This window comes from Ruditapes philippinarum, unplaced genomic scaffold (assembly GCF_026571515.1).
Source record: "Ruditapes philippinarum isolate M1 unplaced genomic scaffold, ASM2657151v2 ctg3625_1_1_1_1, whole genome shotgun sequence".
Taxonomy (NCBI): Eukaryota; Metazoa; Mollusca; class Bivalvia; order Venerida; family Veneridae; genus Ruditapes; species Ruditapes philippinarum.
In genome coordinates, this window is record NW_026866620.1 from 235,016 (window position 1) to 260,059 (window position 25,044).

General features: G+C 30.8%; 1 protein-coding gene across 1 annotated transcript in view; it reads left to right on the top strand.

The window, feature by feature from the left end:
* Positions 1-25,044, top strand: part of LOC132733091 (protocadherin beta-8-like) — a 136,586-nt gene that overhangs the window by 100,958 nt on the left and 10,584 nt on the right. The window lies entirely within an intron of this gene.

Sequence of the window (25,044 nt, forward strand, 5' to 3'; positions counted from 1 at the left end):
GATTCATCTGACGGTAAAACTAATGTTTAGCCTATTTTCTAATTGGTCAGTTCGAGCATGAGGTGTAATTTCATTTATTGTTGTATTGTGAATGGCGTATTAAAGCTTCCAGGTGTTTATAAAAATGAATAGTTTCGTTTATTGCGTAAGATCGTAAGAAAATATAACAATAAAATATTTTTATTTGGATAGTTACTTTTTACTGTAATATTTGATAAGATTTCAATTCTTGTGATCAGCATAATATCATAATGTTTGTTTATAATCTATTATAATAGCAAATTCGTACCTATTTTATTTACCTTTTTAACAATCTTGTCACAGAATATTTGGATAATCCACGTATATAGATATTTTTCTTCTTGTCTTGAGATTTTCTACCTTTTATGAATTGGGTTCTTGCTAAATATGAGGTGAACTTGGGTATAATGTCTCTTGTCGTTGTTTTTTTCTTTATATCCCATATTGTATGCTACAATTTTGTCACTACCTACCATTTAAGAGTTTGAAAAGTAATGTCACTAGGATTTGCTATATGCTCCTCTATTTCAAATTCGTAACTACGTTCAATGTCTGCCTGTATTTATTTTCAGAAATAATGTTGTCCTCCGGGCAGGATACTTTTCTCTCTGTTTCTGTGTTTAAGTACAGATGTTATTGTTTTCTTCTGTATTTTCGTATTTTCATTTCCGGTTTTTTTTTTTGTTTTTGTTTTTTTGTTGTTTTTTTTTTTTGTTTTTTTTATTTTGTTTTTTTGGATCCATCAAACTTGTTTGTTTGTTTTTGTCTTTTATAACTTTTTTTTTTTTTGTTATTGTTGTTGATTTAATATCAAAATGAGCGCAGAGATGACATATTATCTAAGATTCAATTTCGGATACATATGTTTATGTCAGTGTAAATAAACAGCCGTAAGTAAATGTTATTCGGTCGTTTTAAGACAGCAATATATTATCGAAAAGTTGCCTTTAATATGGTCACAATTTTTTAAATATTTTTCATACATTTGTTTAAGTCGTATTACTTAACTACAATTGCACGCATTTAGTATTCATCCGTTCTTGCTATACAAACATTCGTGAAGACATTAATTCGGCTTTTACATAGTTTTTTTTTTATTTAACTAAGCAAGATGTCGCTATATATTTTTTTGTTTTATTTATTTATGTCCAAAAAACGCCACGAAATTAAAGCCTTGTGTGTCTATATTCTAATTGCAGTCCATTTACTAATGAATGCCGATTTTCACTCGAGTTACCATTTGCGCTGAGGCGGAATGGGTCATATCGTTCATTATGACCCACCTCTAATCACGCTTTGCTACTTTTCATTTACAAGAGACAAAGTGAACGTGCTTTTTCATTCATAGTAATTATTATAAATCGATACTTTTGTTTCTCGTGAGATGAAAATAGAAAGATAGTAATGCACGTTTTAGTGCATTAGAGACCTAGTATGCCTCAAAAATGCTATTATTTTCATTTCTCCAAAGCTTATTAATTCAGGTGTACTTTTACAGTTTTCAAAGAATTACTCATTGGCCAATTAGGTTAACGGTCTTTTTCAACTTGACACAAAGTATAGTTATAGTGTATTAGTATTTTGTAAGGTTCTTTGTTTATGTTTTGATACTTTCATGACAAATTGTTTCACTTTCATGGCTTTTCTCGTCAGGTAACAGGCATCGAACATATTCAATTATAAAACTCATATTTGACCTTTCGAATAAAGTTAGTTAGAATTTGATTGCTTCTTAGGCTTTGTCAGAGACTTACGGTAATTAATGCCAAACCAACGCAATTAGTAATGACAAATTGGCCACTTTGGACGTAAGAGTCATGTGATTGTACCAGGCAGGCTGTAGAACTCCGTTTATCATTCTACTCGCATCATTACATCATGAAACATATTCGCTAGAAGTTATTTTAAATTTCCTTGCTGCATGATAAGATTGCCTTACTGCTGGCCATTTGACTCTTGACCTTTACCTTGGAGTTAGGGGTCTAGTTCTTGAACATGACATACAAACTTATCACGCTACACATGTATGTCTCGCTATATTTTTAATCCCTTGATCCATGTGTTATTGGCCAGACAAGGGTTTCGAACACACACACGCAATCACGCACGGAGAGGAGGAACAAATAATCATAGCGGACATAACCAGCTGTAAGAAAAGACGAGGGTGTACATTCCCACATACATGTTTTTGTTTCAAAACGAAGTTTTATGCACAGATAAGCTTAAAATAGCTGTGAAGGTGTGATATAACATGACAGCAGAGTGCACTGAACGCATTGACCTGTATTTATTTCGGTTTGTTTTAAAACGGTTCTGACGCCTTAACAATCAACAAAAAGTAGCAGCTATATAAGTTTTGGAAGACAGAATAATGTCCGCACTGCATTTTTCCCAATCATATCTAAAAAAGTTTGCTCAATTCAAAAAGAATATTTACATTTAAATACATCCAAACTGTTTTCAAGTTACTTTAAATATTGAATATAGAAATAAATTTCAGATGTTTTATGATAATGCAGTGCAACAGTCCTTACACTGCTGAGTTTCGTCTCGACAAGCTTCGGTTTACTACCCTCAATAAATGAAATCAGTCTGTCAATTATGTAATCCATTATTTGTAAACGGATATCTTTTCATTTTACAAAAATGCAAATAAACATTTTTCAACAAAGCAAGAAATTACAAATGGGGACCGAAGTGTTAACATTGTGCATATGCTTGATTCTATGGCCTTCTATTTTATTAAGGATTCACAAAACTCGTGTCATTCGGCAGTAAATTTACGTCTTATCCAAAATCAAATTATATAATTAGTTTGCCTTTGTAAAATAACAAAGCATTACTGTTTCATACTGACTTTTGTGACTGAATACGCAAACAAGACACTTTAATTCTTTTAAATTATAAAAGTCTTTATGCATGCTGATAATTACAAGGGTAGAGCACAAAAGTCGAATCTTGATAAGCATGAAAATGACAGTTAAATCGAAGTACTTAAGTACATACGTATGGCCTTTTGAGCGTTGCAAAATTGGGCAAAAATGTTTAAAAAAAAAAAAAAAAAAAAATTATCAAATTATTGAAAATATGTGTTCAATAACAAATATGTATATTCAATAAACGCAAACATTCACGCAAAGCCTGTTATTTTCCCTAACCAGGGTGATTAAGGCAAGATGAAAACAGTATAATAGAATACATTGGCTTAGAATGCATTTATAGAAACATTTAAAGCTAACATGCATAAATCTAGAAAAAAATAAATATCATGCTAATTCTATTAAAAATGTAATTTGATGATCCAAATGATAGTTTTACTAACAAATCATTTTAAATCGTTATTAAGATCGTAATTTCACGTTGCAATGCTTGATTTTTATCAAATGAAAATGAAATTGGTTATGATTAACTTTAACAAATTGTGTCAATAGTGCGCTTCTTCTGTAAGGAAAATAACTCCAAAACTTCATAAAATTTAAAGAAATATTGCACTTTGTTCATCAGAAATGAAAAAGGTTAAGACCTTTTCTCAAATTTAGCTGGGGGAAACGCTCTGTGTATCTCTGTAACAACGCATATAACACAATATTCATTAGTTTTTAACTTAACAGTCTTTGAGTAGAACCAAACTGTAATAACTACGCATATGACATATTTGCCAATCACGGAATAAATGATAATTTTTGCATGTATAATACACTTTGAAAAAGTTCATCCACAGGATTTCAAACATATTTTTTCAATGGCAAATTGTGTGACACAACTGTTTTTTATTAATTTTTTTGTTGTTGTTATTTATTATTATTATTATTATTATTATTATTATTATTAATTATCATTATAAACTTATTATTATTATTATTATTATTATTATTATTATTATTATTATTATTATTATTATTATTATTATTATCATTATTATTATTATTATTTTTATTATTATTACTATTATTATATTCTACTCTTTTTTTTAATTGAAAAAGCAAAATGAATCAAAAGTCAAACCAAATCATACTTCGAAATTTTGTTAATTTAGATTAATATTGAAATTTAAAGCATGCACTGGTCATATAAAGTGAAATAATGAAGGCAAAACTCCCTCATGGAAAAAAAATAATATAAGTGTCATGCCTGTCATTCCAATCCATATAAATTGTGAATGATACATGCTTGTGAATTTGCTTAATACATTATGTTTAAACTAAACGTTCATCCTTATGACTTGAATAGCTTTATCTGTTCACCTGATACCCTAATACCTTTTTTATTTACAAAATGTTTGTTAACAATGACATAGGAGGTCAAATTACGTCATTTGAGACTAAGAGTATCTTGTTTGATGAGACTACCCGGTCCAATTGTTTTAGTCTAGAACTCGACTCGTTTCGTAATTGTAAAAAAATGAGATTTGTTTTTGAACTTCTGTTGAAAATGTATAAAGTGAAAGGAAATAAGAGGAGTGACTTCGCGTGATTTAAATTAAATCATTTATATGGGATAAAATCTTAACACGTGTTTTGTAAAAGTGGAGATAAATATAAACTCAGACGTAATTAAAGTGACCAAGTTTTTTATATAAAAAAAAAGATTGTTTAAACTGGCCGAGATCTATATAGTCAGCTGATATTAAACATCTCTTTGTAACTATACATACATTACCCAAAGTAAGAACGTTTGATAAAAAGCACTGATAGGATTGCTTGTTTGGTTGAATTTACGGCGCACCAACACAATTTAGGTTATGTTGCCCCGAAACTAGTCCATGGTGCTATGAACTTAAAGCAACACCAGGAATCAGAACCACCTCGTCTGCTGGAGCTAAAAGATACAGAGACTACAGTTATTCGAACCAATTTAGTCGCTATTAAAGATTACACAGGATATAAACGACTCTGAAATTTTAATGTCCTAAACCCTTAAAAGCAACCACCAGTCTGAATTGGTGGGGCTCTTACATGAAAAATAACTATTTACGAACATCCATTGTCGTTTGGTTTATTTTGTTTTTTTGTTGTTTTTTTTGTTGTTTTTTTTTTTTTTTTTTTTTTGTTAATTTTTTGTCTTTTTTTTGTTGTTGCTGTTGTTGTTGTTGTTGTTGTTTTTGCTGTTGTTTTTTTTTCTCAAATAAATTAAATACTGTAGTTGAGAAATTACAAAAAAAATAATTTACCAACAACTAGTACTTAAAACATATTTTATAACGTAACTAAATACAGAAGTATAATTATTAAGTAGTATAATATAATGCAGTCAAATATTAAGTTGAATATTAATATAAAGTAGTAATTTGACTTTCAAACAAAATACTAAATTGCTATAACTATACTTATTGGCAAAATGCAAGAGAAGGAAAATATGGTAATGGTAATTCGCCAATTAGTAACATTTTTTGAAGCAATAATTATAAGATTTTCAAAAAATATTTTGGGCATAAAGGGCCTTTAGAAACAACATTTAAACAAAACATCAAACGCAATAATCATAATATCTTTGATCTACGATAATAATAGGATAATTTGAAAATAAAAAAATGGAATGTTACTTGTATGAAAACATGTTTTAACATATTTCAGTTTCTTCTTATCATATGTTGTAAAAGCTGATATAGAATTACATTGAGCCAAATATAGAGGGATATAACATTTGTGCATATCCCAATTAAAAAATTTAGTTTCTAAAACAATTTTAATTTCTTGGTGGGAGACGGGCTTTATTACCGGTAAAAACTCTATACGAACAAATTAAAAAGTTTTGTATCATTAATGGCTACGGAGCACGTCAACATTATACAATGAAATTGACATTGGCATGACTTCTAGTCTACCAAATGCTTTTATTATAAATCTTTCATAAAGATATACTATGCTAATCTTTGGGTACAATGTTTAAATCACAGACATTTATTTATTTATTTATTACCTTTGAAACTAAAAATATTATAGTATATAAATAATACAAGAGAAAATATCGGTAACAAAAAGTGCAAGTTTTTGTTATGTCTTATCATTACCCAAAACAGAATTAAATTATTTGGCGATCGTAAATACTTATTTTTTTCTCGATGTAAAACAAATTTTTCATGTACAGCTTTAGTAGCATATTCTGTTGAAGTTGCAGATAGCTTACCTGAATAAACCTTAGATAGTGGTATTCAATCTGACTATCAAAACTACTGTAGTAATGTTGAACTGTCCCAAGTTGCTGAAACTTCTTTTGATAAAGAGTAGTATCTTAACGAGTTGATTTTCCCTTATAACTTTTCATAAATTACCACTTTGGTAATTCGCAGTGTTTAGGTATAATTGCTTTGTTTTCATTTATTTTTTTTGACGTTACATTCCGAGAACTTGATGACATCTTGAATTTTAAATTCTAAATATTTAAAAGTGAATATGCAAATTGATTAGCCGTGCGTTTTACTTAAACCGACAAAAGGATTGGGTTAAAATAATGTAAATTGACTAAAATACAAAGTGATTCTGGGTGTTGGTGTAAGAAAATTCACCGGCAAACATTGTTACTTTGTTCATAATTATAGACGTTGAAGTACGATTTTTTTTTCAAAACAGCTTATATAAAGTTTTTATAATATATATGAGTACATGTGCTGGGATAGACTAATTTATTTTATTTAGATTTTAAGGGGTTTTGAGTTCTGCATCTCAAGTGTCTGTGGGCGGACAGTCTTAACCAAGTCGCTAAAGAAGGAAGAGAAACGGACATGACATTGCCTTATTTCTAACTGAAGATAATCTGATGAAATCTGTGTACAAATGTTAAATTTTAATACAAAATCTTTGGTGACTTATTTCTGCCATTTCGTGTATTCGTGTCCTTGCTCCTCAAAAGTCGAAGCCTTAGCATAAATCACAACCTAGCAATGGTGAAGAGTTCATGTTTAATTACATCCATGGAACAGAATACAATTCACTTGACCTTATTCTGTATTGTAAATTGGGATGTAGGTTTTGCCAGAGGTGCCTTGATTCCTAAACTTTGAAAAGTATATAATGGCAAAACGTTACGTTTCAGCCAAAGACAAACCTTTTCTTACTAGTATAATAGGAAATATTGGACATATCCTGATTAAAAGAATATTCCGACACTTTCGTAATAATATAACTTTATTTTATATAATATTCCGTTAAATAAGAGATGAATTGTTATATTATTGGATATGTTTTTATATAATAATCTATCAAACTAGGATAGAACATCGACCGAGTACGAGGTCTTTCTGTGTAGGAAAGAACTGGTCACGAATTTCATGTGACACCGAGAGGACGAAGCGCTCGAGGTGTTTCGTGAAATTTGTAACCAGATTTTTCTAAACAGAAAGATCGATGCACGAGACCGATATCAAATTTTGACATGAGCAATTGCTGATCCGAAGCATTTGATATGCGCTCAAATTAGTGACCAGGTCTTTTATAGACAGCAATGGCTGATCCAAAAGCATTTGATATAATGCACAAAGTTTATTTCTTACACAGGGCATATTCAGGAAAAAGCTTTTAACAACGTCCCGCTTAATAGAGGAATCGATATTATTGGTGTAGAATATAAAGTATCTCAGTTTGCTGATGATACTTCTCTATTATAAGATGGTTCTGAAACGTCTTTTAATATAACCTTAGATACCCTTCATGCATTTTCTGAAAATTATGGACTTAAAGTTAATTTTGAAAAACAATCATGTTATATGGATAGGCTTACACAAAAATAGTACTAGATCTATTAGAACAAAGTGGAAACTAAACAGAAGTGGTAGAGCTTTTAAATTGCTCGGTATAAATTTCATGTAGATTTAGAAAAATGGTTGATAATTAAACAGAAAAAAATGTAAAAAAATAAATTGCATACAGTATTTGAATCGAAAGGAGTTAACGCCTATTGGTAGAATTACAGTTGGTAAGTCCATTATATTACCACCTCTAAGACAGTTGTTTATGTCTCTTCCTAACCCAAGTACAGAGATACTGAAAGATATTTATAAAAGATTTTATGAATTTGTTTGGGATGGCCAATCTAAAATTAAATCAAATGTTTTAATAAAAATACAGAGAAGTTGGCTTAAAAGTGATTGATGTATTTGCATATTTGAAAAATTTGAAAGTAACATGGTTTAGAAGACTTCTAACTGTAAGTGGTAAAATTGTTTCACATTTGTAAGTAGCATTTTTAATTATGACAACGTTTTTAACTTTGGAAAGTGTTATGTAGAAATTGAATCTATTATAATAAATCAATGGACAATTACTTTTGGAAAAAAAGGTTTTGCTAGCGTTTTTTTTTTTTTTTTTTTTTTTTTTACTTTATCGATATTTTGAAATTATAAATATAGACCAGTATGTTAACTGCCGTTTGTTTTACAATAATAATATTTTGATAGGTAGGAAGCATGTTTATGTTAAATCAATGTAGAAAATGGAGTGTTTTTATAAAAGTTATTCTACAAGCAAAATGAAATATATATCAGTAAAGAAAATATAGGAACAAAAATTGGTACACATATAAATAGTTCAGTTAATGAAGGTTTGAAAAGTGCTATTAGAAAGTACATAAAATCTTTAGAATTAGAATATAGTAATATCAATGTATTATTGCCATCTATTCCCTTTTATCTCTTTTATCAAAATGGAATGCTTCTTTTAACATTGATGAGTGAGTGTTTGAAATGATCACACTGAAACTAATGATAGCTACCTCCAATTGCTTCAAACTAGAATCACCCATAGAATTCTAGGAACAAACTATTTAATGTTTACAATGAATTTGACACAAGCTGATAAATACACTTTTTGCAAAGAAGAAAAGAGACATTTCCTCATCCCTTCTGAAGTTGTTCTATTATAATCATTTTTTATTTCAGACGTGCAATAACTGTTAACGAGAGTCGGTTAAACCGGGTGATGCTCCTCGAATAGGTTTTGGACAAAGAAAAGTATACCTCTCGTAGTTTCAGAATTGTGTCCCGGACGAAGTTAAAAGTGCAATTATTCCAAAATTAGGCAAGGCAGAGTTATGACTATTTTTCACTGCACATCTACCCAATGAGATCTACCAGAACAAAAAGTGTATTGTTTATATCTCTTACAGAGCTATGTCCTGGACAATGTTTTAAGTGTGAAAATGAACAAAGGGCAAAACTTCCAAAATTAAGCAAGAAATAGTAACGCTTCTTTTGCATGTGATCTATCTACCTTCAAACCTTCAAAGTTTCTTCTTGGGGGTTGATACTTGTTATGGTTTCAGAGCCAAGTCCCGGACAAAAATTCAAAGTAAAAGAAATAAACAAGGGGTATTCATTTCCAAAATTAAACAAGGCAGAGTTTTAATTTTTCACTGCATTTCATCCTAATGTGATATATCTACATTCAAAGTTTCATGTTGATATCTCTTATGGTATTAGAGTTATGTCTCGGACAAAGTTCGAAGTGTAAAAGGTAAAAATGAACAAAGGGCATAATTCCAAAATTAGGCAAGGCAGAAGTAAGTATGTATTTTTGCAATGCATATTGATTTAATAAGAATCATCCACCTTCAAAAGTTCAGGCTGATACCTCTTATGATTTCAGAGTTATGTCCTGGACAAATTTCAAAGTTTAGAATTAAATAAGGACAATAACTCCAAAGTTAAGCAAGGCAAAGTTATGGATTTTGTCAGGTGTCAAGGTGTCAAGTGTTGTGTGGCAGCTGTAAAAAGTTGCCCCGTACTTCACTTCAGTGTTATTTTTTCCTTCGGGATCATTGATGCCATCACTATTAAGTGTTGAGAATTGAGAACCACTCAAGCCGGTGCTAAAGGGCGTTAGGGATTTTGCACTTATTTATTATCTCTCATGTACAGACTCAATCAAACCGAGTCTGCAATTTTCATGTAATTTTCTTGTGATTAATGCTTCCAATTGATCACTTTGTTTCCAGATTTTTTTTCACTGCACTTCTACCCAATGAGATATATCTACCTACAAAGTTTCATGTTGATATCTCTTATTGTTTCAGATTGATGTTTCGGACAAAGTCCAATGTGTGAAAATAAACAGAGGGAAATTACTCCAATATAGGCAAGGCAGAGTAATGGTTCTTTTACATCGCACTTCTACCAAATGAGATCTATCTACCTACAAAGTTCCATGCTGATATGATATAATTGTTGATAAATGCCCTCATGTTTTTCATAACATTACAATTAATTGTATTGTGAAATAGTGGATAGATCCCCGACCCTATATTACCCTTTACGGGGACAATAAACGGAATTACCTCTTGGGCTTAAGAAATAACTAAATCCCATCACATCATTTTTGATCCGTATAACTTAAAATTTTATTGACAATCTTGAATAATAAGGTAATATGTTTACCTATTATTGATATTGTAAATATATCACATTCATTTCTGTTCTCTCTCCATCTTTGTTACTTTTATCTACTGAGTTCCTTACCCTACAATATCTATATCCCTGGAGTTACATAATAATCATGGGTTGTCAAATAACACACAGGGTGAGGATAGGACCATTCTCGTTGCAGAGCATTTATTTTGGTGTTATTGTATTCCTCCTGTCTTTTAAACTTTAGGCATATGTTCTTCTGCAAAGATCAGGTGTTATCCATACAAACCCCGGACCCAACTTTAATAGCTATGAGTTTTCTTATTCTTCATCATTTACATCAAGAGTAAATGGTATCTTAGAAAGCTTCAAACATTTATTGTCCTATGTTCATTATAACTTGCAAAGTTTCTTCCACAAAAAGGCAATTTACAAAGTTGATTACAGCACTTCGATGTCATCTGCTTATCAGAAACGTGGCTGAGAAACACTATTTAATATGATTCGATCTCTTTCAAAAATATGAAAATAAAATCCTCACCTTTCCGGTCATGGTAGAATTCTGTTGTATATCAAAATATATATTCCAGCCATAATAATGCAAGATTTGAGATAAGTGGTGTTGAATGTGTTTAGGTAGAATTAGGAGTAATCATACAAAATTTCTCATTTCGCACTTTATATCGGCCTCCAAACTCTCCTTCACATGTTCTGTCAACTATTGAACGTTCAATTGACCATGCCTTTGATACTGACATTAAAAACACAGTCATTACAGGAGATCTTAATCTAGATATATTAAAACCTGTAACATCTGAAGAATTGTTAGATAAAGCCACTCAGTATAATATGCCACAGAATATAAACGAACCAACACATTTTACTGAATCATTTTCTTCCCTTATTGATGTTTACCTAGTTTCGTCTAAGCGTAGTGTCCATATCAGGACACTTTCTTCACCAACAACAAAGATATCACTGTCCAGTTTATTGTAAACTTCACTGCAACAAATCACATGCTAAATCATTCATTCGTCTTGCCTGGAAATACGACCAATGAAAATTTGACAATATGATGCGTGATGTAGGTGCATATAACTGGGATATTCTAGAAAATGGTAATATTGATACCTATGTTAACAACATTACAGACAAAATTATCAAATTATAAAAGCACATCCCAAACAAAAAAGTTACAGTGAGACAATCAGATTCTCAATGGATGCATAATGAAATAAGAAAATGTATAAGGAAAAGGAAAAAAGCGTATGATAAAGCTAAAAAATCATATAATGAAGAACACTGGAAATAATATAAAACATTAAGAAACATAACAACTCATACACTAAGAAATGCTAAATTTAAAAACACAAGACATTGCCAGAAAATTTGAAAAGTCAAAATCTAAACACATCTGATTTCTGGAAAATCCTATAACAATTTATTAGACCAGCAGTAAATAGTAAATTAAATGCAACAATATTAAAAGATAATGGAAACTTGTTTACATCTGATACTGAAATGGCAGACTTATTATTTTCCGATTGCAATCAACACTTCTTGAAAAGAATAAGCCTATCCCTAACCATAATTTTAATCAAAATAATGATAACAATAATAACCTTGAAATAACGCATATGACATATGAAGAGGTTCATGGCACTCTAACTATACAAAATGTACGCAAAGCATATGGACCTTATAATAATAATAATAATAACAGAATTCAAAAGGAACTGTCAGGAGAACTGCCTGTACGTCTCTGTCATCTTTTAAATAAATCAATAAGAACTTCAAACGTTCCGTCACAATGGAAGTTTGCCAACGTATATGCAGTATACAAGAAATGAAACCCAACAATAACTATCTAACTATAGACAAATATCACTTCTTGGTACAGTTAGTAAGACTTTAGAAAAAAATAAACATAAACACATTTTCAACTCCTTTGTCTCAAAAAACACAATAACTTAATTGCAATCTGGTTTGGTCCAAATGATACCACAATCAATCAACTTGTTTCTACATATAAAACATTTTGTTAAGCCCTTGATGATGTCAAGGCAGTAAGAGCTGTTGTCTGTGATATATCCAAAGCTGGCACAAAGGCATCATTTTTAAGCTTGATTCTTGAATTAATGATGTGTTATTAAATTGGTTTCGCGATTATCTTTCAGAAAGAAAACAAAAAGTACTTAGGTCCGCTCCTTTCCCTCATCTAAATAAACGATATTGTCCTTGCATACATTCATATATCAGACCCTTTGCAGATGATGAAAGTTTGTATATCATCGTTGACAATCCGCTTCCGATGCTGCAACACTTAACTCAGATCTCGAAAACAAATAATGAATTGGCAAACAGATGGATTGATAGTTTCAATCCAAATAAAACTGAATTTGTTATTTGTTTCGGTAAAATCCTGTTCATCCTCCTCTTTCAAAGATCAGAATACAAATAAATGAGGTGACCACCCACAAACATTTTGAAGTCACTTTTCATCTGAAGAAACCGGGCATACCCATATACAGAATATATCACAAAAGTCATTGCAACGACTTATAATTATAGGGTCTATAAAATTCATCACTGATCGCAGGTCGCTCAAAACTATATATAATTCTTTTATCCGGCCTCTCCTTGAAAATTCAAAAGTATACTGGGATTGTGTATTTCAACAAGATGAATTCGAGCTAGCCAAAAAATTGAACATGAAGCTTGCAGAATAGTAACTGGTACAACAATTTTTTCTCAAATCTTTATATAGATACTTGTTAACAGCCCTTAAAAGTAAAACGCTACAAACACAAGCAAATTCTGCTATATAAAATTTTCAATCACCTTTACCCACAAAAATTCTCTTCCCTGGTTCCCTACACACTGGGACACACTTACGTATACAACTTAAGAAATGCAAGTAAATCTTGAAATATTGTCTGTCAAACTCAACTCAATTCTTATTCATTTTTACCATGATTAAAGACTACTGGAACGATCTCCCAGTCGATCTCAGAAATTCACCATCGCTTGCAATTTTTAAAAAGAAGACTAAATTGAGTTGTCCAAAAAGTCCCAGCCCAATACTACGTAGGTGAAAGACGACATCTAATATTTCATACACGAGAAAGAAATTGCATCTATTTGAAAGAACATGTGATTTCAAAAAAAATATAGAAAGTCCTTTTTGTATATTTAGTGAAATCGGAAATACAGAACACTATTGCCTCCATAGTCCCATGTATCAAGATGACCACACTGCCCTTACAAACAATTTAAGTCAAATCACAACTATTACATTGAATACTTTACTCTATGGCGATAATTAACTTACAGATGCTCTAAATGAACCAATTGTCTCACATATACATACATATAGACAAAAAAACTAAAAAGATTTGATATAAAATGATATATATATATATACAAATTTGGTATATATTATTATAATAATAAAAATAATAATCCGTTTTTTAAAGAAAAATGTTATCTGAACTCTATAGTCACTGTGGTTAAAGTGAGTTTATTTTCTTTTTCTTGTTTCATATATCTTCTTGTTTGCTCTTATTGCTACTTCTTCAATCATTTCAAATCATTAAATTTTTCTCAATATATTAGTTAAGTAGATCAAACGCTAAACAAAGCAATGTTTCTCTTTTTAAAAATGATTTCTTACTCGTGCTAATCCTCAAGTCGAACAGAAATGGATCTTAAATTAAGTTCATGAATACTTATCATTAAGAAAGTATGTACACCTAAGAAAGCAAGAAAAAAGTCCCGATGTGAAATGTATTGTTAAGTTTATATATTTTTAAAAATTTTTGTTACCATGTATTTCAAATTTGTTAAATTTCATCTTGAGGTATGAAAATTACCAATATTTTACACGTGGCTACCGCTATTTATGAAATATTTATTTTTTTTACCAAGTCCTGTATATATAGAGAAAAAATTTGAATATCCTGTATATTTTCTTCTCAAAAATCCCTTTCAAGGCGAGCACTTTACAGTGAGGACAAGCGTCAGGTCAAGGAAATAGCATCCTAAGTATCAGGGATGATTCGCTGACCTACCTTGCTTAACTCGAAAGGATATACAGATGGTCGATTTAAAAGAAGACAGATGCCTTAATGCTGTTGTTGCGGTTGTTGTTCCTTTCTAACGGTTACCACCCACATACCAAGAACAAGACATGCGGGGAGATTGGCATGAAACGGAAGGTCCCGAAATGTGACAGCAGGTGCGGACCTCAATGGACAGTGTTAATCCGGAAAATTTTTGAGTTCGCGGCCATGAAAAACAAATTTTTTCACAACTTATTAGGGAAAAATCAAAGCCCCCTTTTTAAGGAAAAAAAAATTTTAAAGGGGCCCGGTTTTAAAATTAAGATTATTTTATAACATTTTAATTGGTTTTAACATATTTGTTTAAGCTCGATTGCGAAGCAAGTTCTTGCAACTTATATTAATCAATTTCGAGTCCGCTTCCTAGAACCAGTACTGGTGTCGTATGAAGAAACATGGTCGTGACCCGAGTAGGGCTCGAACCCATGATCTCTGGGTTGAGAGGCAGACACCTTAACCACTAGCCCACCGCTCCCCTTGATTATAATAACATTTTAATAAATCATCATTTTAATGGTAAAGGTGTAATTTTGTTCTTGTTTGTGTTGTGTATATCTAGAAACGCAGGAATGTGCAATAGTAACGCAGAATTGTGCAATTTGGTGGCTGAAATGAGCACTGCGATAAGTAAGTGGACCGATATTTTTTATTGTACGCCAAACTGGAAGAAATGAATTACCGCATACGGTTACTGTTACAAATATACTTTATACCTCATCAAAAATACTTGCATGAAATGTTTATTATCATTCGTGAAACTGTTGACTCGACTAGCGTATTGATGGCAACGTTTTGTTTCGTTGACATCTTTAACTACAATAACGTACATATTACTTCATGATTTTTCAAATTTGGTGTACCTGAATAATTTTCAATCTTCTCGTGTCATATAGACCCTTTTCAAATTATATGCATACCTGGAATTCCAGAACCAGAACGAAATAACGGTTTAAATGACACGAATGTAAACACACTGACCACTCTTATCTCACTATATAGCCACAATGTCTGGTGTTAATAAAGAAAAGTTCTAATTATCATTTTTGTGTGCCTATGTGCTATTCTGATGGTAAATATGATTTACCATATTCCAAAGGATAAAGATTTAAAAAAAAACAACAAATTATGGATGACTAACTTTCTAAGATAAGAAGGGTAAAGGGTGATTGTTAAAGGTAAGCACCTTAAAATAATATTTTGTAAACTTTGACCAATATATGAACAGAATAATATTTTTGTAAAAATACAGATTTTGTAAATTTAGAATAAAGTAATGAGAGAAATGCTTGCTTTTAATCTAACAGTTATAACAATTGAAACTTGTTAATTGTAAATTATTATCAGTTCAAATATATGTTACAAATAGAGGTTGAAGCTGATTAATATTTACCATATCATTCCTTTTTATAAATATATGTTGTATATTTTAGGGTCACTGCATCTACTGTGGTGTGTTCCAAACATTTTAAACTGAGGATTACAACTGGACTCCACTTAAAAATGGTTCTATTCCATCAGTGTTTAATTTGGTTGAACAAACAACTCTAAGAAGGCCACTTATAAGAAAAATTCTTTCACCAAAGAAATGCTCATTGATATGTAAATTTTATGATAAAGTCACTGATTTAACTCCTATATTCATCATTTCATTTAACTGCATATAATATAATGCTTATTTATGTTTAATAATGTATTTGCTATTTAAATTCTCACTGATACTGAATGAATAATATGTTTTGGTATACTATACATATTTCAGCATTGTCCATGAATGAAGATGAAGAAGATAATGCAACAAATACCAATTGCCAACCCATCAACATCTTATGGGTCTACAGAACACAGAAGAAAATTATATTTAAAGGCTTCATGAGTTTCGAACTGGAGGGAGACCAAAAAGATGTAAAGACCCTGCAACTCAGCTGAGTTTGTATTTAAATAACAAAAGGAACATGCAAACGTTTGCATTTGTTTGTCATTGTTACATTGATGCATGTCAGATGTTGAGATCTAATTGAACTTTTTGAAACTGGTGATGATGTGATGGGTGATAAAGGGTTTACATTAAGGAAGATACCTTCAGAAAGGGAAGTGTCATTGAATATTTCACCATTTATATAAAAGACAAATATCGTAACACTAGAAAATGAGAGATAGACTGATCAGCAAGAAGCAAACACCAAAAGAATTTAAGAGTATCATCTGTTTCACACACCTATTTCATTTCTGTCAACCAGATATGGACAGTAGCATGTATACTACCTAATTCTAATGAACCCATAGTGCAATTATGGACAAAATGTAATAGTCTGTCTTATGTATTATATTGTTTTTATATGCATATATAAATTTGTTTTCAATGAAAAAAGGATAATGAAAAACAATATCATATTAAGTCTTTATTAAAATTTTGAAATAAATAAAAAAATTCATTCTTTCTCTGTTATCTATGGCATTTCCCTTAATTATATTGCGCAACCAGTATCTTTTTATTAACTGCGTTATTCGTTTTGGCAACAGCCTTGCATAGCTTCGTCGTGACTTTAAAGTTTTTTGCACATTGCATTAAGTACTAACATTGGCAAAATTGTCACAATGGTTTTGTTGCAAAATGTAACTAAAAATGTTTTCAACGTTATTTGAAAGAAAGATATGCTTCGCTAGTGTCCGGAAATCATATCCTTAAAGAACCAAAAGAGCGCAATCTTTATAACTATACTTAATTTTGCACTTGACATTGTTGCTACGGTCCCGTCCCCGGCGATAAGCGGGAACTTGGAAATTCCTTTAGATTTAAACCCTTTGTTGATGGTCCGTAGTAGGGAGACGTCAGAGGAATGTTTCCCCCCCCAAGAAGTTTGGGCCCCTTGATCTAAATAAATCCGTCACCATTTTGATCTCGAAAAGAAAATCACCATACGCCGCATTGTGTGAACAGAAAGAAAAATTAAAAACTCCCGCGTGTTAATTGTGGATAGGTAGGAGCTCGTTCAATGCATCACATACATAGGAATTATTATAAATCAATCAATTAATTAATCAATCAATCAATATCTTTTTTATTTATTTATTTATTGTTTTATTTATTTATTTATTTATTTATTTGTTTATTTATTTACTTATTTATTTATCTTTTTATTTTTACTTATTTATCTATCAATGTATCATAGTCTCATTAGTGCACAAGTACATATATTTCAACATAAAATATAAATTTAACATTGTACGTATCCATTTCTTGAGTAGAATTACAAGAGACTTAAGATGTTTTACATATTTTACAATTAAAACTATGGTCTGTTATATAACGGGCATAAATATGCAAAAACATTGCACATAAAAAATAAATCACATTAACTGTAAAATCTGCAAACAGAGACACCTTTAATAAAGAAAATCCCTATTAAAAGGTGAAAAATATAGATTTTCAAAAAGTGTGTATCTTTATAGTAATATTTGTCATGAGGCTATCTTTGATTAGGAGTGGATTAATTACTTGTTAATACAGGATGTAACTCAATATAGGTTAACAATATTTAAACTGATATAAAATACAGTCCCATTATGTTAAGTGATAAAATATGTCATAACAAGTCAATTTGTAAAGACAATTATTTCAATATCTATGCAAACAAACATCCGAACTTCACTAGATGGTAAAAATCTATTAAGAGGGTTTTTTAAAAAAATTTTTTAAAAAATTTTACCCAAAGGGCATTCCCAAAAATTTCAAAATCTATATTGTGCCTTTTTAAATTGGTTTCAAATACCATTTCCGAGGGTGTGGTTAGTGCAAATTTTCCCCGTCATTTCCCCTGCGGCCTAGAAACCCCAATTTTTAAATCAATTTTTACAGAAAATTATCTTGCAATTAATCATTTGTTTGCATTTAATTGATAAAATGCTATGCATAATGGCGCTATAAACGAACTTCGGCACGCTAAAACTAGTGCCATATTTAAAAAAAGAACAAATAGCAAACAAATCTTTATAAAAATCATTGTGAATATAGTCAATGCATTGGTAATGTGCACGTTTAAATGTAAGATAATGTTGAAATTTTGGTTAATTTGCTTTTTCAATCTTAATTTATACAAATATTTTTGTATCCCGATACTTTTTGTCAGACGAGGTCATAGCATTTTGCGCGATTGATATAGCATCAATCTTATCACTAACAATAGCAAGAAATCTTTTAAGACGAATACTCCTCGTGGAATGATAAACATCTACCAGAGAAGGCTCCAGAGAAGATCGTGAACCTTTAACTTTGGTTTTGGTGACCGATTTTTAAACCTATTTTTAGAATTACTAGAATAGATTCTTTATGTAATGGATGATAATATCTACTTTGATGTCATCCCAAGGTTTGTATTTTATACTAACTATCCAATCTGAAACAAAGCAAAGTCGTCCCCATCTGAATCAAGTTAATATTATATTCATTTAAGCAAAGCAGCAGTTTAACATAACGAGACGACTAGATTTCAAGTGTTTAAAATTTTTTAGATGATTTATCAGATTTTTAAATTAGTAAAATTGAGATGTTTTCATTTAAACGTATGGTCGCGTCGTTTGTTTGTTTTTTAGATTTTTAACATAGATGTCTATGTTATTTATTAACATTGAATGTTGTACCTATGTTAACGAAATTAAATGTTCTTGCAACAAAAACATAATGCTTTATATTTTGTGAAAGTTAAGTTTTTTTACGACTTCCACGCATAAAACAAACTCACTTCCAATAAAATATACTGACAAATTTCTCTCATTCCGGGTAGTCTGTAATCGTTTAAATAACAATACAAGTAAATATAAAATAAAAATAATTTTAAAATCCTAAGAGAACCAATATATTATAGTTTTTGACACTTAAGGCGAACCCATCGACAAATCAGTATGTAGATATTTTGGAAATGATCAAAATGATAAATGAAATGAAATAAAAAACGATTTTCAAGCCTTAATTTGACAAAGGCATTGCAATATTAAAACGCATGTTAAGGGGAAAAGGCAAAGTTTTGCATGACTCAGTGCGCCCATTTCACGCACATGTTGCGTATTTTACGTACAGAAAATTAGAACGTAAAATTATGAACATAAAAATCGGAAACTTAATCATGTTTAATTTAAAAATAATTCTTGGTAGCAATTTCTCAACAGAAATCACTTAAATTGCACTGAAATTGGTAAAATGCAAGAAAATCTCCATATACATAATTGATATAAAAGATCCCCTTATCAGAATACATGTACAATACTTGGAAATTTTGCCGTAAATTACTTTTTTGATTTCTTTGTTTTTTAAGACGCCTGTAAAAATAGCTAATGATTGAAAAATAATATTCAAATTATTCAAATAAAATATTTAACGAATATATATCACATATTTTTTGCGATGCCGATTTTAATTATTTAGAATAATCACCAAAAATGAACGTTTGTTTTTGTTCAAATAAGTGTTTTGTAGCAATTAAAATGTTTTTTCCTATAAATGAAAAAATACTTTATATAATTGGTTACATTAGTTGAGATGGAATATTAAGCTAGTATGTGTTGGTCACAATTGATTTTTTAAACTAGTGGGGTGTGTGTGTGGATTGAATCATGAAGATAACGGCCATATTGTCGTGATGTTATGGATTAAGTATTTACCTTCAAATATTTTCATTACGTTTTAAGGTACAATGTTTTCCATTCGGGATATATTACTGTTTTTCTTTATTAATTGTATAAGCCTAAATTTATCTGCCCCCACCCCCCCCCCCCTTTACTCTGCTTATTTCATCAACTGCAGCAAAGATGGCTTAAACCCTTTCCCTAATGAGCATATTGTGAAAAATGGCCGTTTTTACTGAAAAGCTTCCTGTTACAAGTTCAAACTGCTATGAAACTATGAAAAATTCTTCAATACTAATCAAACTTGGCACAAATGTTGGCTGGATTCATTGCCTTAATCGTTACCGGACATTTCTTAGTCGTAAATTTCCCTTTTTCCCCTGGGGAAAAGAGGGGAAAATTTTCAAAAATTGGGCCCAAAAAACAACCCATTTTGCCTTTTATTTTTTTCCCTTTAAAAATTTATTTCAAGTTTGCAACTTTTTTCAAGGGGGAAATTTTATGAGTCAAAAAACTTTTTAAACCGGGTTTGGGTTAAAGTTACCCCATAATCGAACCCCGGGGGCATTTTTTGCCCCCTCCCAAAAATAAAAATTTTTTTGGCCCCATGGAAAGGGGGACCCCGGGCCCCCCCCTTTAAACCCCCCCCAAAAAAAAGGGGCACTTTCCCCCGACAAAACCGGAAAAAATTTTTCTCATCTTTTGGCCCTTTTTACCTCTAAGAGTTTATTTTTTTACCTACAAGCTATTGGTCAAGGTCTTGCGCATGACCTATTATCACAATACGTTACACATGTGCGACGAGTTATTTCAAAACTGCTGACCTTATGCTTAGTAGAGTGACCTTGGCCTTGCAGTTAGGGTCATGTTGTACATGACACAAAGACTTATCAAGCTACACATTGATGCCAAGTGCTTTTTTAATTTCTTGATGACAGAGTCATTGATGGGACAACGTTTTTGAACACACACACGCACGTTAGAATAGGGGAAACACTTTGAGCCCGCTTACTTTTTTTCATGGCGGGGCAAAAAAAAAGAGAAAAAAGACTGTATTTGGCGTTAAACGAGGTTTTACGCACGGGTTAAAGCTGTAAAATTGCCTGTAATATGTCACAGATTGTACACGTGCATACATGAGCTTTTTTTTCTCTCTCTCTTCTCTTCTCTTTGAATGCCTTAAATGCTCCTTTATTCAACCAAATAAAATGGCGACTACTTAAGTTTTTGAAAGTCCTGCCATTAGGTCCCCCCCGTACTTTCCCAATTATCGCAGAAGAAATATGCAAAATTTAAAAAAAAGAAAAGAAAAAAAAACATTTATTAAATTCCAATATAACGAAATTGTAATTTCAGTTATATTGTAAATAGATGGATTAAATTGTCCAAATTCATGCAGCAGGCAACTTACACCGATGCTTTTTTACCTATGCGTTTTATCTTGTTAAGTCTCGGTAATTTACTCGCATTACATAATATAAGACAATACTGCAGTCCATTATTTGTATACGGATATAAAAAAAAACATTATCATTCCATTTGAAGAAAATGTAAATATTTTTTTTGCAACAAGGTTAGAAATTTAAAACGGGTACAGGCGTGTTACGCTGGTGTGTGTGAATGTTTTATAACCTTGTATTTTTATTAACGACTCGCAAAATAAATCGTGTCAGTCCGCAGTAAAATCTACGTCTAATTCAAAATCATATTATATAATAAGTATGCCTTGTTAAACGTTCAACAAAGCCGTTACTCATTTTGCACACTTAAGCAGCAACAAGATACTTTATTTTTTTGAATTATAGATGTCTTCATACTGATATTGTGTTTATGAAATATTAGACACCGAGAATAGCTGAAGAACGTTCCGCTCAAAGAAACATGCTTTAGCATGTAAATATCTGTTAAATCAAAGAACTGTAGTACATATTTATGGCGTGTTAAGTGTTGCAAAAAAATATCTGTAAAAAAATGAATGAAAAGATAATAACATATTTATTTTAACTTAGATAATATATTTATTCTGAACCAATTATTACAAAGTAAATTCTTAAAATTTACTTTTAAGTTGTAAAAATATTTATCCATTAAAATATTTATGTTCTAGAGATTGGTATGTTCTAAAAAAATGAGTTTTGGACATTTGGCAAATGAACCGATTCATGAGCATTCTAAGCGTGCGGCCATATTGAAAAATACAAGCTAATATTAGAACAAAAACTGTGAAATTGTTCTCTAAGCTACAGATATTTTTGTTATTGATTCAAGACCCTTCTATCGTGTTTACTTTTAAATACATTTATTTACTCATTAAGCAATCAAAAATATAACGTTTTAATAAAAACATCTCTCTTCAGATATACCGTTATAGGCAAGAATAAAAGCATGCCAAAAACATTGTATGATGTAAAAGTTAAACGATAATGAGAAACAGAAGTATCTTTAAAAAAGATACTCAGCCGATGAACTAAAACTGGTTTATTTGCATATCATATCTTATCAAACATGTAAATACAATCATAAGGATTATGATATTCAGCCTAATATTGAATTTGTAGTTTAAGTGCTTGAAATATCAAGATTTTATGCATATGTTGGCACATACAAAGTATTCTGAATAGAAATAGAAGCAGAACGTTTAGTCTGAAGTAAATTCTTTAAGAGTAAAGAAAAGGTAAATGAGATCTAAGAACAAAACAATTTATTTCTTACTCATTTTTTCATCTCAGTTTAATGTTCTCAATGTCATGTTCTTTTATTTTTATTATTGTTAATGTCGTTTTATCTCAAAGAAAAACATTTAAGTAATTGAAGTTTAATCAAATCAAAATTTAAATAGACAGCGTTTTGTTGATACGAAATACCCGAATCTACAGATTTGCAACACCTTTGGAAATAATAAAAGAAACCTAAATCCGAAAAAAAAGAACCAAAAGTAAGCTTTCTAGTCAAAACTTGCTTTGCTAAACAAACCATTAAATCGTTAGCAGTTATATTAATACTTTGTTAATATGTAAAATACATGAAATTTATTAACTTTGTATGCATTTCGTATAAACTACGGATAATACCGTCAAAGTTCGTCTACTTGTGTGTTTTTTGCTATTTTCATGCGCATGAGTGAACAGAAATGGTAGGCGTAATTGTTAGTAGTGGTTTCGTGGAGGGTATTGTAAGTAGTGGTTTCGTTAATGTTTGGCAAAATTTATAACTCATTAAAGCAATGTAAAATAATCTGTAGGAAAATGCATGGTTAGAAAGAAATTATAATTTGTAGGAGCAGGCATGGTAGAACTTAAGTATCTGAAATGTTACATGAAAGTAAAATAGCTTATATATGAATGTAGTATTTCGTTTCCAGAACTCCTTTAGATCAATTAAAATGTAGATGCCTTTACCATGTTGTTACGTTAATTTTTTTACTAATTTTACAATGATCAATCAGATTCCGAGATTTCAGATTGTATTTTTTTAATGACCAATGAAATTTTTACATGAAGGCCAACCGAAAAAAGACGGCCTCCTGTCGAAAAAAGAAAAAGCTATTAAACAGCCTAAGGTGAGAGTTGAAGGAACTGCAGTAGCTGTTAAAGCAGCATGTCTCCAAATGAGTTACTAACGCATTAAGAACAATTTGTGCATATGTTGACCACTTATGTAATAATCGTGAGTTGTAAGTGCCATTGATAATATGCAAAATGCTTCCTTTTGATTACTTTACAACAAAAAACAAAATTTTCATGAAAATAAACATTAATCTGGAGTCATGCTGCTTTAAAGAACTTTCTTTAGAAAATAATACCACTTTTGAGTGCATTGTTGTAGAAAAAAACGTTTTGAGTTCAAATGCGCAGTAATACAAGCACGAAGGCAAACACGCCTTAGTGATTAATTACAAAGCATTTGATAAAAACAAATCATGCATAATTATACTATAGTGCAAAGAAAAATTTATTTCCACTAAAACCATGATAATAAAAAAATAGAAATTGATAAAACGTTCTGCAATTCATTGAGCGAATTGTTTTTAAACTGTAAAAATATATTTTGTTGTTGCCAAAGAAATAAGTTTCTTATTTTGAGAAAATATTACAAACGATTGTTTTACCTACAAATGATAATTTTACGTTTCAAGTCGGTATTGATAAAGTACGTAAAAAATAAATAATTTCATGTGTTACTATTTCATGTACAAATGTTATGCAAAATGTTTATATTATGGCTTGAATAGCTTTATCTGTTCACCTGATATCCTTTTTATTTACAAAATGTTCGCTTTAAATGACATCTAAGTCAACTAGTGTAGAATCGTTGATAAGACGGCTGTCCAATTGTTTTTTCTAGTAAACGACGCGTTACGTAATTGAAAAAAAAAAACAGATTTTTTTTGAACTTTGTCTTAAAGTTAAAGTGACGGATATAAGAGGAGTGACTTTCACTGATTTAAATTCTAAAATTATTCGTCCATATGTGATCAAATCTAACTCATGTTTTTGTAAAAGTTTGGAAAAGATAACTCTAATTAATTAAAGTGTACCAAGTTTTTACTAAAAAAATTATTTTTAAAATGACCGACATCTTATACCGTCAGCTTTTTAGTAAAGCAGCTCTTTTACGATACATGCATTACTCTTACTTAAGTCGTTTGATTAACGCACTGATATGAGTGTGGGTTTGATGTATATTACGGTCACCAACACATTTAGTCTAAATTACCCGAAACGAGCCCAATCTGTTATAAACTTTAAGCAACACCAGGGGCCAAAACCACCTCACCTGCTGGAGCTAAAATATGCATAGACTCCAGTGCATTCGAACTATGTAGTCGCCTCTTGCGATCACGCCAGGGTAAACGGCGCTACAGTTCTGATGCCTCAACCCTTTAAAAGCAACACAAGCCACAAAGTGGGCGGGGGGGGGCACTTAGATGAAATTACGATAATTACT